The sequence below is a fragment of the Panthera uncia genome (genome assembly GCF_023721935.1).
Source record: "Panthera uncia isolate 11264 chromosome A1 unlocalized genomic scaffold, Puncia_PCG_1.0 HiC_scaffold_17, whole genome shotgun sequence".
In the NCBI taxonomy this organism is placed as follows: Eukaryota; Metazoa; Chordata; class Mammalia; order Carnivora; family Felidae; genus Panthera; species Panthera uncia.
In genome coordinates this window covers 29915169-29931168 of record NW_026057577.1, presented here as the reverse complement: position 1 = coordinate 29931168, position 16000 = coordinate 29915169, and the positions used below count along the sequence as shown (strand labels likewise).

General features: G+C 48.9%; 1 protein-coding gene and 1 pseudogene across 1 annotated transcript in view; both read left to right on the top strand.

Annotated features, from left to right (window-relative positions):
- SPOCK1 (SPARC (osteonectin), cwcv and kazal like domains proteoglycan 1) overlaps positions 1-16000 on the top strand; it is a 509861-nt gene that overhangs the window by 397706 nt on the left and 96155 nt on the right. The gene's annotated exons all lie outside the window — the stretch shown is intronic.
- On the top strand, positions 944-3420 carry LOC125935530 (transcription factor BTF3-like; annotated as a pseudogene).

The following is a 16000-nucleotide window of genomic DNA, read 5'->3' as shown; positions in this document are numbered from 1 at the left end:
CTTATCCTCCAGATCATAAGCGCCTTCCCTCATGCCCTTGGGCTGGTCATGCCCCTTGTCACATATCACACCTGTGCTGCATACCTTTTATTCTTGGCATTCACCATAGTTAAAGTCTAATTTTCTATTTGTAGGGTTACTAAATTAGTATCTCTTTCCTCCAGTAAACTATGAGTAACTTAGAATAGGAGCCACATTTATCTCTGGCTCACTGCTTCATCCCCAGCAGCTTACCCAATGCCTAGCACAGAGAAGTGACTCAGTCAGTAGACACTCGTGTATCGAACATCGGTGGATGGGGAAGGGAGAGAGATGAGGCCAAAGAGGTGAGCAGGGGTGCACCATGGAGGTCTCTATGTGACCTCCTGATGGACTTGACAGGAAAATAATGGAAATGAGAGTTTATTGTGTCCTTAAGGACTGACATGATGGAGTAGTTTGGGGAACCCTTTTTTGTCTTACTGGAAGGAGTAGCTTGGTGAGCAAATGTAATCTAATGTAAAAATCTCTACAGACAAATGAACTCCTATTTCTGGAACTCTCAGTCCTGGAGAAAAGACCTCAATTCACCATTTACTGTATGTGTACCTTCACACCAGCTTTGTGTCCAGCCCCGGGAATGACAGAGATGAACCATTCAAAGCCCTTGCCTCGGGGTACTCTGCGTTTGGAGGCAGGGGCTGATCTGTGATCCTCCAACAGTGAGCACACTTGGACCGCTGATAAGGAGGAAGGCTTAGAGAGCCTGGGAGCCAGAGGGACCCAGAAATTCATGTAAATGTGGCTGTCCAAGAAACTGTTATTTTTATTTGCCCTTGATTGTAAACCAACACTTAAATGTAGAGGCCGCCGATGGGCACATCTCCACTGAGAGATGTGCCCAGGCTCTTTCCAAGTACAGCCCAGGGCATTTAGCTGCCTTGTATTCATGCTTTTTAAGACGGAATTGTGTCTCACCTTCATCTACAGTGAGGGTTTTATTATTTCAGTTTAGCATAACCCTTGGGAGTGTCGTCTTGTGCTGGTTTTGTGCTCTTCTGCTAGTCCCCGTTACTTTCTATCCCTGGCTACAGTGCCTGCAGCTTGTAGGCACTCAATAAATGTTGGTGAAAGGAAGGGTTGGAGTAGAGAAGAGACGGTCCCTGGAAAGATAAAGGAAGTGACTTTCAGACTACCACGTTTGAAGGTAGAGCCCTCAAACTCATAAAGTGTCAGGTTCGTTAGATACACCTTTGCACCCATCTGGCCCACTTCACCATGCCTGTCTTTGTGTCTCTGCTAGTCTTCGCCTCTTGCCCATTGAACACAGAGAGGTGGGAAGGAAAACTGTGCCCCAAGTTTCCTTATTCTTGTGTTGCTTTTTCTTTGCGGCTTGGCTCAGTTCCATGGCTGTATAAGCATGTAAGGAGATGAGGGAGGAGGTAGCCTGGAATCTGAAACTGAGCCAGAGAATACTGTGAGAAAGAGAAAGTGCTTCATGATGACAGGTGCCTGAGAGTCTCAGGAGAATCAAGTTGCTTCTTGTCAAAGCCCCTTGCTTGAAAGCCCAGGGGAACAAAGGGATTTTCCTTTTACAAAATCTGCCTATTCTATTTGTGCCATGACCCCTTTTCTCTTCCAACTTGGGGACTCTGGAGCTTTTGAGAGGTGTTTCATGCTTTCAAGATGAAACTCTGCATAGCGTCTGAACTTGACTGAGTCTGCTCTTTCATTGACTTTAGGCAGCAAAAATGCTTGCTGTGTTGTGGTCCCCCTACTTGGCTGTGCCTTGGGGAGTGTGGAGGCAGGATTGGGCATGGTGCCTGCCCTCTAGGAGTCGGCACTTTTAGCCGCCACTGCAGTGAAAGTTCAGATGTCCCCCAGCAGTCTGTATCTGCCTGCCAGATGCCTGCCATGCACACAGGGAGGAAGGCCTGGATATGACCAGAGACAGAGACTAGGGGTTCAGGTTCCCTCCTGCAGACCAGGACAACAGAGGTGCTCCAGGGTGGAGAACAGAGCTGGGATTCTTCTCCTCCTCCCAGGGTGTTATGATTCACGGATGTGTTTGTTGGCTAATTGCTTCTCTGTGAGAAGTTTGGAAATTACACAGCAATTTTGTTGACAAAAGGATGAACTTCAAATTGCTGTTTTGCAAAAAATCGTTTTGTTCTTGAGGCAAGCTCAACCCTTGTTCACTGAAATAGAATCTTAAAACTAGCATCTTGTCTCACGTGGGATTTGCACATTTTGTTAGAGAAAATATTGCTTCCATTTCTGTTGTTCTAAATGATGGACCGTTTCCAAGTTGGTTCCATTTCTCCATGGACTCCCAACCAAGTAAATGAGCAAAAAATACCTAGCACCAAGTGTTAGATCCAGTGCTTATATTCCAGCCGATTATTTGGGGAGTAGAATGTCCAGCCTGCTGGTGGCCTCGGTCACATTGCTAGGTACTTCAGAAGATGCCCTTCTTTTCCTTGTGAAAGCTCAAACCATAGAGCTATCTTTTATGGTTACAAGCTCTCGAGTGAGGACTTCCAACGTATCTTCAAAAATGAGTTTTTAAAAGCTTACTCTCTAGCTGCCATCTTGCGTCCCCACGTGTACGCGCCTAATCTCAGCTGGTCCACCTGAGACCCCCTGAGCGCCAACCCTAGCCCCCCGCGTGGTCCCATTTCCGCTCCAACAAGATGAAGGAAACTATCACGAACTGGGAGAAACTCGCCAAAACTACAAGCACAAGTGCACATTGGTGGGAAAGGAACTGCTCGCCGAAAGAAGAAGGTGGTTCATAGAACAGCTACGGCAGATGATAAAAAACTTCAGTTGTCCTTAAAGAAGTTAGGGGTAAACAGTATCTCTGGTATTGAAGAAGTGAATATGTTCACAAACCAAGGAACAGTGATCCACTTTAACAACCCTAAAGTTCAGGCATCCCTGGCAGCGAACCCCTTCACCATTACAGGCCATGCTGAGACACAGCAGCTGACAGAAATGCTCCCCGGTATCTTAAACCACCTTGGTGCTGACTAGGTTAAGAAGGCTGGCTGAAGCTCTGCCTAAAAAAATCTGTAGACGGAAAGGCACCACTTGCTACCAGAGAGGATGATGATGATAAAGTTCCAGATCTTGTGGAGGATTTTGATGAAGCTTCCAAGAATGAAGCCAACTGAATTGAGTCAACTTGTGAAGAAGATAAAGCTTGAAGAAGTGACTGGGAGCTGCTACTTTGTATTATGACTGCTTTCTAAAAATTTTGTTCATGGATCTGATGAAATCTAGATCTCTAATATTTTTAAGCCCAAGCCCCTTGGACACTGCAGCTCTTTTCACTTTTTGCTTATACACAATTCATTCTTTGCAGCTAATTAAGCTGAAGAAGCCTGGGAATAAAGTTTGAAACAAGATTAGTAAAGTTCTTTGCCTAGTAAAAAAAACAAAAACGCTTACTCTCAGTATTTATACTTCTTTTTTCCCTAAAAAATAGTGTAGATTTGGATATTTCTGTCTCAGTATGAGATGATGCATCTGAGGGGACTTCGGAGTTGAGTGGGCATCCAGGTTCAGTGGAGAATATCTCTTTATGAAAGCCTCATCTGCTTTGCATGGCTTCCAGAAGTCAGTCCCTCGGTTTCCTATTGAATGAGATCATAAGCAGGAGACACTGAGAGACAGTAGCATAGCTCTCCAGGTCCTGGGTATGAAGGAGACCTTGATAGTATCCCACTGCCCTCAGGTCACTGGCACCAAGGCCCTCACATTGTAGAAGGTGTGGGAGAAGGAGGAGGGTGGCCACATCCTGGGAATTAGCATGTTGGCCACTAGGGTCGGTGCGTTCAATATGAGATATGGGCTGTTGCTACAGTTTTGACTTTGGGAGCCTGAAGGCATTTCTGCTTGCCTTCCCCAGCAGGGCTAATGGAAAATTAGAAGCTATTAAGGGAGAGTGGCTGTAAAGATTTTTGGTTTTGTGTTCTTCCATTTTGGTTCAGAGGAGGTGTCAAAGACTTGGATGCTCACGAGCAGGGACCAGGAGGGAGATGGGAAGCCTACAAGGGTGGCGATATGCAGGCTCTTTCAGGAGCAGACCCTCTCATCCTCTGTCTGTTCCTGCGTTTCTGTAGCTCCTCATCTAGGTCTCACGTGGCTCTCCAATGCCTCCTACTGGCTAGGGTCGCGTTGTTCTTCCTGGCCTCCTCTCCGGGCACTCAGACTGTGCTTCTCCTCTGCTTGAGTAAATGCAGTAGCTTCTTCTTGCTCCTCACGACAAAAATAGGCTCTAGTTAGAATTTGAAGCCTCTTTCCTAATCTCTACCCTTGCTCCTGGTCTCCCCCATGCCTTGTTCTTTCCTTGTCTTCAGAACCTTGCACCAAGTTGTAAGGCCACTGAGAAGACTTCTCCCCCCTTGGGTTTGCTGTCTTTCAGTTCCCACAGCACTGAGGGTCACTTGCCCTGGTCCACCATGTCACTGTGGCCAATCTGGTAGAATATGCTAGCTGATCCATTTGTTAATCTACTTGAAAACTCTTTGAAATCAAGAACCATGACCTTGCTACTACTTTGTGAATCTCTCAACATACAGTTTCCACCAGAACAAAGGTGATTGGCATGAAAAGCTAAGGACATCGGAGGGGGCGGGGGTGATGGTAGGTAAGATGAGTGGCAGCAGGATTAGCAGACTTGCTCTATAGGGTTGGTAGATTTGACATCCTGATATCATCACTCTTTTTACCTTTCTTTATAAATGCCTTGGAGCAAGCGTCAGGTGATTTGTATCCCCAAGTAGAAACACGCCCATTTGGGAGACAGAGACTGCTCACCTTTCAAATCTGTGAGAGATTGCTGAGCCCACGAGAAATGGACAGCCATCTCACATGGATTAAAACCAGTGATGGTAGGAAGTTAAATTTGCCTCGTGAGTTTGTAGGAGGTGAGCATGTGACTTCACTTCCATGATGTTGCTCCGAGACTACAGTCACATCTGTGGGCAGCTTTGTGGGATGTAGGCCCTTCCCTGGGGAGGAGACCACATCCATTTTGAGGTAGAATATTCTTTTGGCTAATGCAGGCACAGTGTATTTGAGTTGGGGGGGAGGCCTAGAACCTAACTAGTCCAGCCTCTCCTGGTCCCCACTCCTTGACCCCCCAGCAGTGTTTACAGACATGAAGACTGAGACCGGAGGAGTCAGGTTATTGTCTCAGCAGAGACTAGACCCTGAGTTTCCTGACTTCCACTCAAGAGCTTTTTATGGGAGGGTAACAGATGCTTATAGGCACCAGGAAGCTGAGAGAAAACATAGTGTCAGCAGTCCCATGTGTAGAAATCCTGGGTGAATGGTTCCGGTTAAATAGAGCTACCCCTGTGTTTTCCCTGGCTCACATGCTTATTTTGGTTCTACTTTCCCTCTTTTTTTTCTGCCTGCTTCCTGACTTCCTTTCTGACGTCCCCATTGCCCTCCCTCCCATGAGACTTAGGAAGCCATCTCTCGGCCCCTGAAACATCAGCTGGTGCTGTGCTTCTGGCTCTAACCTTGCCTGTGTGCCATGTCACAGTGCTCCCTGGGTCCCCAGCCCTGGCAGCCATGCCGTGCCATTCACTGGGGGAGATGCTGCCGGCTGTTGCTTCCCAGAGAAGCAAAATCTCAAGCCCTCCCGGCTGAGCAGACACCAAAGGCTGTGGGAGTTTTGAGGGTGGGAGATCTTGAGGAGATAGCTCTTTTAGATGAACTTGATGGCATGAACAACAGTGTTGATCATGATAATAGTCACATAACAATAAAGATAAAATAGCTACTGTTTACTGATGCTGCACCATGCCAAAAGCTTTATTTACCTCTCTTTTCTCACTTAGTACCTAGCCCCAAAATGCCAGTGGTGCTATCCCTGTCTTCCAGAGGAAGACACGGAAGTTCGGAAAGGTGAGGTGGCTTGTCTCCGTTCACCCCTCTCAGGACCCAGACTGAATCAGGGCCTCTTGGGAAGAGCAGAGGTCGTAGGGGTGGAGACCTCCAGCCAGCAGCTCATTCACCTGCAGCCGACGAGTGTGGCCGTTGCCTCTAGGGAAGAAGGGAGGTCACTCAGTGACTCTTTCATCCTCTGGCCCTGCTGCGCTTACTCAGGTGGGAGGAAAAGAAAACCAGGTTGTGCACTATCCCCATCATCTGTCTGTTCAGGAGGCTCGGCCTCATGTATTCTTATTTATTGATTTCATTCATTTCCACAAATACCTACAAGGACTTCTCCAGCCGCTGGGGAAATGACGGCTTGTTACATAACAAGAGCATTTGATCAGGACTCAGAAGACATTAGTCACCTTTCAGCTTTCCTGTGTGTTATCCCGGTAACCTTGGACAAATCGTGTGATTTCTCAGAGACTCCGCTTCTTCATCCATCAGACGAAGCCAATGATGACAGAGGCAGCATGGCTGTCCTTGCCCAGTTTCTGCACCGAGGTGGCAGCTGGTTGGGGGACGATGAGCCCTTGACGTATTGTAACCTTTGGGGTGGCTTATGTTGTCCCTGACCAAGAAAGCACGTGGTTGGGCAGAATGTGTCATGGAGAGAGATTATGGGAGAGGAGCAGAGGGAAGGAGCCAGAGTTCTGGAAACAGTTCTTTGCATATTTCGAGGAGCTCAGGTGTCCTCAGCTGGGAGGCACCAGGTTAACCTAGGGAATGGGATGGGAAGATTCAGGGCCCTTCTTAGGAAAAGGAAGGAGGACCAGATGGGGAGTCCCGGTGCTAAACACTCCCAGAGCATTTTTCATTTCATTTGCCTTAAATAAAACAGCGCTTGAAGTAAGTGTTGTTGTTATTTTCAGTCTACAGATGGGCAAACCAGACTCAATTAGCATGTGGCAACCCTGGGATCAAGCGGAAGTCCTTCAGACTGCAAAGCCCATGGCCCCAGCCCAGAATGGCGCTGCCTTGTGGGAGCAGGAAGCGGGGAGGGGTTTTGTGCAGGTGAAACTATAGTCTGATGCCATTTCCCACACATCTGATTAGCAAATACCTGAAGAACCTCGCAGGCTTTCCAAGTAAGGATCAAAACTAATGAGTGCAAAACTTAAGTAGGTATAGGCCTCATCATTTCTGTCATTGTCATCCACTTGAGTAATGGTGGAACAGGAATGGACTTGGCCATTTTCTTTCACAAGGGTGTGTACCTGACCTTCCTGGTCATCATTCCCCTAGGAAGGGTAAGGTTCTTCTTCCCCAGTGCATAGAGTGGATGTGTTCTTAGTGGTGGCTAGGACACAAGTCTCTTTCCCTGAAGCATCTCCTTCCAGCCATCCCTGTCAGTAGCCTGCCTGCTCCCTCCTTCTGGTGTCACAAAGCCGGTGGGGAGGGCGGCCATTTTCTTTACACCCGGTACAGATGGTGAGTGGGATCATTGCACTGGAGCTGAGCTTCTGTTTGGGGAAATGTCACTTTCCTGCTCTTGCCTCTCAAATGCCTCAGAGCTATGGTTTGTCATGGCCCTAAATTTAAATCTTGGTTTTTCCTTTCTAGTAACTTATGGATCCTTTCTGACAGCTCCCGTTAGGTCCGGGTCACACGTTGCTATCCTTGGTCACCTGCCCTGTGCATGTGTGCGCCTGTGTGTCGTGGCATGAGGTGGGGGCAGTTCTGGATGATCTCAGTGGGGCTACTTAGGGAACCCTCAGACTTGTGACTTCCTTTTGTGGTTTGTTTCTCTGGCTGCTGAGAGTCCCTTCTGTTAGAATTGCTTATTTGGTTGTGTTCTGGAACCATGGAAACTTTATAATTTTGTTCTGATTATAACTGCAATAAATACAGTGTATTTGTCTGTGGCAAATTATGTGCTCTGTATAAATCCCCTGCCTTCGAAACACGGTGGATCCCTCCAAGGGCCCATTATTTCCCTGGAAGGCTGAGCTTGTGGATAGCCGGGGAAGCACCCGGAACCAGTGAAATGGTGGCTGTTCCTGAAGGAGGGAATGGGTCACTAGACAGCTGAAGAGAGATTCTGGAGATTGAAAAAACTAACTGACATTTTCTTTCTGATATAACCGCTTCTGTGGTCCTGTAATGTCTTTAGCAGGACATTTATTTTTTACTAATACGTCTCACAGGGAGTTTTTTGAGGGGGCAGGGGGATCAAAGTGACGAGTTCCTCTCAAATAGTGGCTTCTCGGTGGCCCCCTGGACTGATTCTGCTTCAGCTCATTTTCATCCCTCAAGTGTTTTCTGGGTCCCAGTGACAGCCCAAGCCCTGAGAGGAATGCTCAGGAAGGTGAGCCTTTGCCCACCAGAACTGTACGGTCTGCAAGGAAGAAGAGAGTCATCAATCACCCCACCGTGGCTCCAGCTTCTGGGGCACGTCCTGCTGCTGCACAGCGATGCCGTTATCAAGCAGAAGGGGCAAACCCACCTTGTGGGGCTGGCATTTATGGCATCTTTATGGGTGACAAGTGAAGTGACTCAGGCACCCTGGGCACGGTCCCCGAAGCAGCTGCGGCTGCCTGAGTCTGCGTGGGGATGAGGGTGGGTCTGGCAGGGGGGAATGAGCACTGTACTGTGCCAGGCACCCAGCTGAGTCCTAACCATAATCCTAATTAATCCTCACAGCTCAGGGAGGCAGGTTCCATTAACATCCCCATTTTATGTATGTGGAAACTGGGCATCAGCACCTGAAGTGACTTGGGGCACCTGGGTGGCTCAGTCGGTTAAGCATCTGACTCTTGATTTCATCTCAGGTCACGATCTCATGGTTCATGGGTTCGAGACCCACATCAGGCACTGCACTGATGGTGCGGAGCCTGCTTGGAATTTTCTCTCTGTCTCTCTCTGCCTCTCCTCCGCTCGATTATGCATGCTCTCTCTCAAAGTAAACAAACAAACAAACAAACTTAAAACAAATTAAATAAAAAGAAAGTTAAGTGACTTGCTCTAGGACAATGAGTGAGCAAGCGAGAGTTGATAGTTGAGTCTGGGTTTGTCTGTCTCCAAATTCCTGACTCCTGTAGGATTCTTATTAGATCCTTATTTACTTCTGTCACACTGGAGGGACAGAAGCTTGGCCAGGCTCCCCAGGAAGAAGGCTGAAAAATCGTCCATTCCTTCCATAGACAGGTGTGGCAGGGCCGACAGGTATCCTAAACATATCGTGTGCCTTTCATCTCTCCCTGAGCACATGCTCTGTGTCTGGCCTTGTGCTAAGCACTTGATACACATCATTTCATTTTTTGTTGATTTTTTTCTAGCATCTGGCTTCCTTTTCTAGAATGTAAGCCCCTAAAGGACAACACAGTATCCTCTTTTGTTCCCTGCTATATCACTATCAACTAGAATATTGCCTGGCACATAGTAGGTGCTCCACAAAAATACTAGTTGCATAAATGGATTATATCATCCCATTGAGTCAGGTATTATTATATCCTCCATTTTATAAATTAGGAAAGTCGGGAACAGGAGGCTTAACTCAGTTTCCCATAGCTAGGAAGTCTAGAGCCAGGGAGGATTTGAACTCACTCTGGCTCGTTCTCATGCCTCTGCTCCAACCCTTCTCTGATCCTGGGAGGTCAGCAGTGTAGTTGCCGAGGGTTTAGGTGGCTGATATACTGGCTTCCCTCTGAACTTCACACGTGGCTTCCTCCCAAGGCAGCAAAGGGAAGGCGTTAATTGATGAGCTTAATTATCTGTGGCAGGGACACGATGGAGGTGCCACAATGTGAGTGCTCGTTATTACTTTGTTGTGCAGGATTCCCCCAAACGGGAGGGAGCCCGCACGTTGCAACAGGCTCTGTGAGACAGTATCTGTTCCGCTTCTTTTATGGGGGTTCCCTCCCACCCTCATCCAGAGCTTGGTGTTAGACTGTTTGAAAAATCACTCAGCTGTATGAAACAAAAATTATGTTACATGCGGAGCCGCTAGCTTCCTGGAGATGACAGTTGGCCTTCCTTAATGAATTTTGGCCTGATTAACACAGGTTCTGGATTGATATCAAAATACACAAGGAGAAACTTGGTAGGAGTGGGAGGAGACTAGTTTGAACTTTCTAACTTTGAAATCACAGGAAGCAAAGGCTTGTGTGAAGCTTGGAGCCAAGGACAAGATGTGTAACGAGCTCCTGGATCTTTGAAGTGGTGTTGCCTTGCTCAGACTTCTGTAGACTGAGGCACTGTCCAGACTCTACCGCCTTCCTGGTCCCATTCCATGCCCAAAGACATGAGGCTGGGGTGCACATCTAAGGCTGATTGACCCTCAGAAGCTGCACCACCTTCTCCTGTGTCTTGTTTCCTTGGTACCTGGATGACTGTCCTGCATCTTCATTTAAACTCACCCTTGGGGGCTCACCTGGGCAGCTCAGTCAGTGAGTATCCGACTCCTGGTTTTGGCTCAGGTCATGATCTTACTGTTCGTGGGTTCAAGTCCTGCATCAGGCTCTGTGCTGTCAGTGCATAGCCTGCTTGGGATTCTTTCTCTCTTTCTCTATCTCTGCCCCTCCCCTGCTTGTTTGTTCGTGTTCTCTCTCTCTCTCTCTCTCTCTCTCTCTCTCTCTCTCAAAAAAAAAATATATATATATATTTAAAAGATTAAAAAATAATATACTCACGCTTACAATCTCCACAGGGACTTCCAGTGGTGTCTTGTCCCCAATGCCTACCTCTTCATAGCCGGGTCTCTATTCTTGCCCCTCCTTTTTGGATTCTTGAAAATTCATTTATATAACTATCCCCACTCCCCCTGGTTGGAGTCCTGGCACCTCATCACAAGACTCCGCTTTTTGCAAGTGTCGGGCATGTCTCATGCCCCCTTTGTCCTCAGGGCTGACCTCCTGGATTGAGATCTGGATCTTTTTGTACATCCCCAGAAGTTAGTCAGGTACCTGCATTCCCGCCTCAGATGCCTGTATGTCATCCAGTCTTGTGATCTCCGTATCAAGCCGTTGGCAATCTCAGAGTCACCGGATCTGTAGTTTGGGCTTCAGTGGAAAGTACGAAAGGAGAGGGGTTCCCCATGAATGACAGGACCTAGACATTTCTGCACATGGAATAAGCACTAGGAACCATCAGCTCACACTTCGCTCATGGGGCAGAGTGGCCACAAGAGTCAACCTCATGGGACAGCTCATCAGATTCCAGGAGAAAGGAGATGAGATCTGTGTGGGGCTGGAAACTCTATCATCAAAAGAGGAAAAAAGACAGACTGTGCAGTCTGCACCATGTCCACAACTCAGCTCCATCATCAGACAATGAACTCTTGCCAAGGGCATTTTATTACTTAAATGTATTTTTCACATAGGTGATGCCAAGCAAAGAAAATCCTGTTTGAGTGATACGACTTTTTCGTTCAGCACTGTAGGCTCTCTCATCTCTAAGCAGTAAAATCAGGCAGTAATGCAAAGTTTAAGTTACTGTTTTATTGAAAAAAAATATCACCTTCATCTTGTTGCATTTGGTCAAAAGTCTGATTTGGCATTTTTGGTCACCTTTACCTACAGCTTCATTTTCGTTGGCTCTTTTGAGCATATGCAGCCTTTATTCATAAAGGCATTTGGGGTTTATTTTTCTAGAGTGAGTAAAGGTGGAGAGAGGAAGGAATTGTCTAGAGCAGACAGAAAGTGAGGCTGCCTGGCTGGTGATGTTTATCTCCTGTTGGGCCATGGTGAGATGTTAATGGCTTTTTTTTGACCTTGGGGAGTGGTAGCTTTGGAAAGAATTGGTGGATAGCTTAGCTAGTATCTGTTTTCTCATTCCGCAGAATGTCAGGGGCTACTGGGGGTGCACGATGGACTCCTTATCACCCTAGAAATCTGCTGCCCTTTCGCTGTCTGCATTTCTTCTCCCTTATGGGTGAGGAGAGAGGGTTTTTATGCAGAGGGGTCATCACTTGAGAATCCAAGAATCCCGAGTCCCTGCCTCTCCTCTGTGGTAAAGATGACAGAGACAGCGGACAGCATGAGGAAGGTGGCCCAGAACTGCCCCTCAGAAGATGGATCCACAGGGGTGCTTTGGGATGGTCTCCAAAGGAGAATCAGAGTAGAGAGATGCGTCGGCGTTGTCGAAACTCCGAAGATTAAGTACTTATGAGCCTGCATTCTTAAGAGTTTGGAACCAGGAGAAAATGAGTGTGAATCCACAGAAGAAGCCTTGGTTGGCTGCTTTGGAGAGGTTATGACTCTGATACAGAGTTCTGTTCCCTCTGAGCTTCCTTTTCATTAGTGACGTTTTTGGCCTGGTAGGGCTTTGGGGGCTTATTGCCTACCTCATTCGTGTTTTTATTTCACTGAATAAATAGGAGCATCTCCTCTGTTCTGGGCCCTCCTTTAGGTACCTGAGAAGCCGCAGTAAAACACCAAGATCCCTGCTCTCGTTGAGCCCACATACCAGTGGGACCACAACAAGAGCCCTGTCGGGACACTTGGGAAAGACACCACCCATGTGCCTTTCTACGTGCAGAATGATGTAACTACGTGCACGCCTTCTCAGCACAGTCTGCAGAGAATTCCCTACAGCTTGGCTCTCTTTGTAAGAGAGTCATTGCTGCAAGCGCCCTGGGCTGACCAAGAGGACCACTGTCCCATGAGCTTGCTAAACACATGACATGGGACCATATAAACCCTTAAGAACGCAAGCCTTAGTGTCAGATGGCCTGGGTTTGAATCCAGACTCTGCAGCTCAGAGTTGGGTTTCCCTGGGCAAACAGCATTTCTGAGCCGGAGTTTCTTCATATGTAAGTCGGCTGTCAGCAGAGTTCTTGTGGTGAAACTGAGGGTGAAATTTAACGGGGAGAGTGTAGGAAAAGCTTGTAGCACAGCCCCTGGTTCCATGACTGATTGTGGATATGATGTGTATCATGAAAACTTTGAAGCCATTTCTACCAGCACCGTGGGGGATATGGATATACTTCGTGTTCGTAGCTCGTCTCTGAGTGGTGCGTAGGTATATTACACAGAGGCTCTGAAGTCTAGCGGTTCAGTCGTAACTGTGAAGGAAATACTAGAGGTCAAGAGGAGCAGGCGTGGGCCTGTGGAAGGGCAGTGGCATGGGTTGGAAATGTGCCTGGGCCAGGGGTGTCCTGGGGGAACATTGCCCAAGTGGAGAGGCTTAGGGTAGGGGGACAGTGAGCCTGCCGTGTGAGGGGGGCACCAGAGTGGAGCAAGGCCTGGGCAGGGCAGCTGGGACCAGCCGTGGAGGGACTGGAGCAGTGTTGATGGAGAAGTAAGATCACACCCAGAGGGGATGGGCCTCAGAAACAAGGACTTGAACTCAGTCTGGGCATGTGAGGAAAACATCAGCACTGGGCCATCTTTGGCCTGATTCCCGGTAAGCAGGGAGGATCAGACTGGGTGGGAGGCACCGTGCAGGTGTTGCATCTGATGGACTGGGAGAACCTGGGTGTCATCCACAGGGCCGAGAAACGTCAAAGCCTTGAGATCTTGGTGACAGACGACTGTCTTCCTTTGGCCAACTTGACGGCAGCTCCTGGACCCCGAGCCGTGTGGGATTGCTTGGCAGGCAGCAGGATGTCCTTTCATCTGCCCGAACATCTGTTGGTCTGTCAGCGTTTATTTGCTACCTGTTCTTTTGCAGGTCTTTTTCTGGGCACTTGGGCCACACAAGTGAATTACGACATCTTATTTGTGGAACTCATAAGGGAGACAGGCAAGAAAGCAGTCATCACGGTGCAGGGCAGCATGCAGTGGAGGTGGGCACAGCTGGTCGGTGCCCTTGTGGAAACCTGCCTCGGGATCCCTGGGGGCTGCAGACAAAGCAAGGCGTGGAGGTGGAGCGTGTCACGGGAGAGTGTGAAGGGTCCACTTCGGGGGCCGTGTGCCAGAACAGAGCAGGCATGGGTTGGGAAAAGAAGCAAAGGGACCAAGCTAGAGGGGTTTGTGGGCTGTAGATCACGAGGGCCCTCTTCTGGGGTCACGTCTTCATGCTTCCCTGAGGACGCCAGGGGACAAGGAACGGGCATGAACTGGGACAGAGAATCACACAAATTTGCATTTTGCAGAGATCCTTCAAGTGTGGGACAACTTTCAGGGGAAGGGAGGGATGAGGGCAGGATTAGCAGGAGTGGAGGCACAGACTCAGATCTGTTTTCCGCTGTGTGCCAGGGCAGGGCTTGCTGCCAGGCCCTAGGGACCCCCCACTTATCCATTCCTTCCCATACAGTTGCAGGAGGCTTTATCTAGTGACAAGGAAAAGGAGGCCTGGGTGGGTGATGCGAATCACTTAGACTCTTTCCTCTAGAAGGCAGTGGAGGGAGTCCCGTGTCAGATTCCCATTCAGGCTGACAGAGACAGGCAGAACCTGGGCAAAAGGCCTCTCCCCTTCCATCAGCACAGCTGGAGAGGTGAGAGTCCTGATGGAAATTAGGTGCCGCCTTCACTTGCATGCCACCTCCTGTGAATCCTGTCTGCGAGGCAGTCTGCCTCAGTGGTGTGTGGTGGGGGGACACGTGGCCCAGGGAAGTGGCTTAGCGTGGGCAGGGGACCACCGAGGAGGCCGGGACAGCCGGAGAGACAGGCATCCCAAGGGCATTTATAGCAGCAGAGATGTTTTTATTTTAGGCAGGAGCCAGCCAGGAACATTCTCTTCCTTTCTCCTAGAGCTGCCTGAGCCCACACAGCCAGGCTGGGCGAGAGACTGTGAACAAGCCCCTGCCTCCACCCCGCCTCTCGCACCGCCTGGAGTCTCTCCTGGAGGCTTGCTGCTTTTTCCTACGCTTGCAGGGTCCCCTCCCTTGTCTCCTTCTGCCGTGCTTCCTCCACTGCCTTCCTCTCTTCCTCTCTCCTACTTTCATTCTTTGTGTTCCTTCCTTCCTTACCTTTTCTCTCCTCATCTGTAAAACGGGGTGATGCTCCCTAACTCCCTCCCCTTGCTGGCAAGGTGACTGATTAATTTCAGCAAGCCTGCTCCATCCACTTTGAGGTGTGGGGCTCAGGTCTGGCCCTAGGGTGTGTGGACGTGAACAGCATCCAGTTGTCCAGTTCTTGCCCTTGAGAATGCCCTCAAGCAGCTTACCCCTTGGTGGGTGTCAGGTTCAGAGGTCTGATCTTGGAGGCCTCCCTGGCCGGGCCACCCTGGACTGCCAGCTCCTGAATACACATTGCCCAGGAGAGCTCCGGTATGATATTCGACAGTTACAGGGTTAGCCTGAAGAGCCTCAGGCCCTTCTGCCTCCAGGACAGGTGAGCTTCCCAGACACAAAGGGAAGGTGCCCACATCATCTTGTTTCATTCTGTTGGCTTATCTGCATGAGTTCTGTTAAGCTACCTTAGCTAATGTGACAGTGACTTCGAATAACATCACTAACACCACTGCAGTTGCCGAGCAAGGGCTTCATTTGGTGTAAGTTAGGGGGAGCGGCTGGCTGCCTTCATTCCCTTACTATAGCTCAGCATCAAGGCAGCTTCTGGCAGGGGACCCCTTCCTTTCCTTTCTCTGCTTCCCCAGCCCTAGGGTCATTCCGTCCCCGCAGTGTCTTCTGCCTCTTCATTCAGCCGTCCTAGGATGCCCGGAAAGGCTTTGCCAGTCCCCTCAGTATTGAGAAGTGTGTGAGTCACCCCCACCACACCAGTGGACTAGGGAAAACTTGAAGGGTCTAGATTAAAAAGGAAGTCTGCCATTTACTGGCCTTGTGACCTTGAGGCAGCTGTTTTGTTTCCTCAAGGTTTCACTTTGTTCATCTGCAGAACGAACCCACCAACATCTGCTCTCGCATATAGTGTTATATAAAGTATATCCCATGGGGGCGCTTGGATGGCTCAGTCAGTTCAGCGTCCGGCTTTGGCTTAGGTCATGATCTCATGGTTTGTGAGTTCAAGCCCCGCATCGGGTTGTCTGCTCTAGGCACAGAGCCAGCTTGGGATCCTCTGTACCCTCTTCCCCCGTCTCTCTCTGCCCCTCCCCCACTTGTGTTTTTTCCGTGTGTGTGTCTCTCTCTCTCTCTCAAAAATAAATAAAACATTAACAAATAAACTGTATCCCATGAATAAGCAAATACATAGGAAGTTTTTGCCTTATGCTAGCATCTAGACAGAGA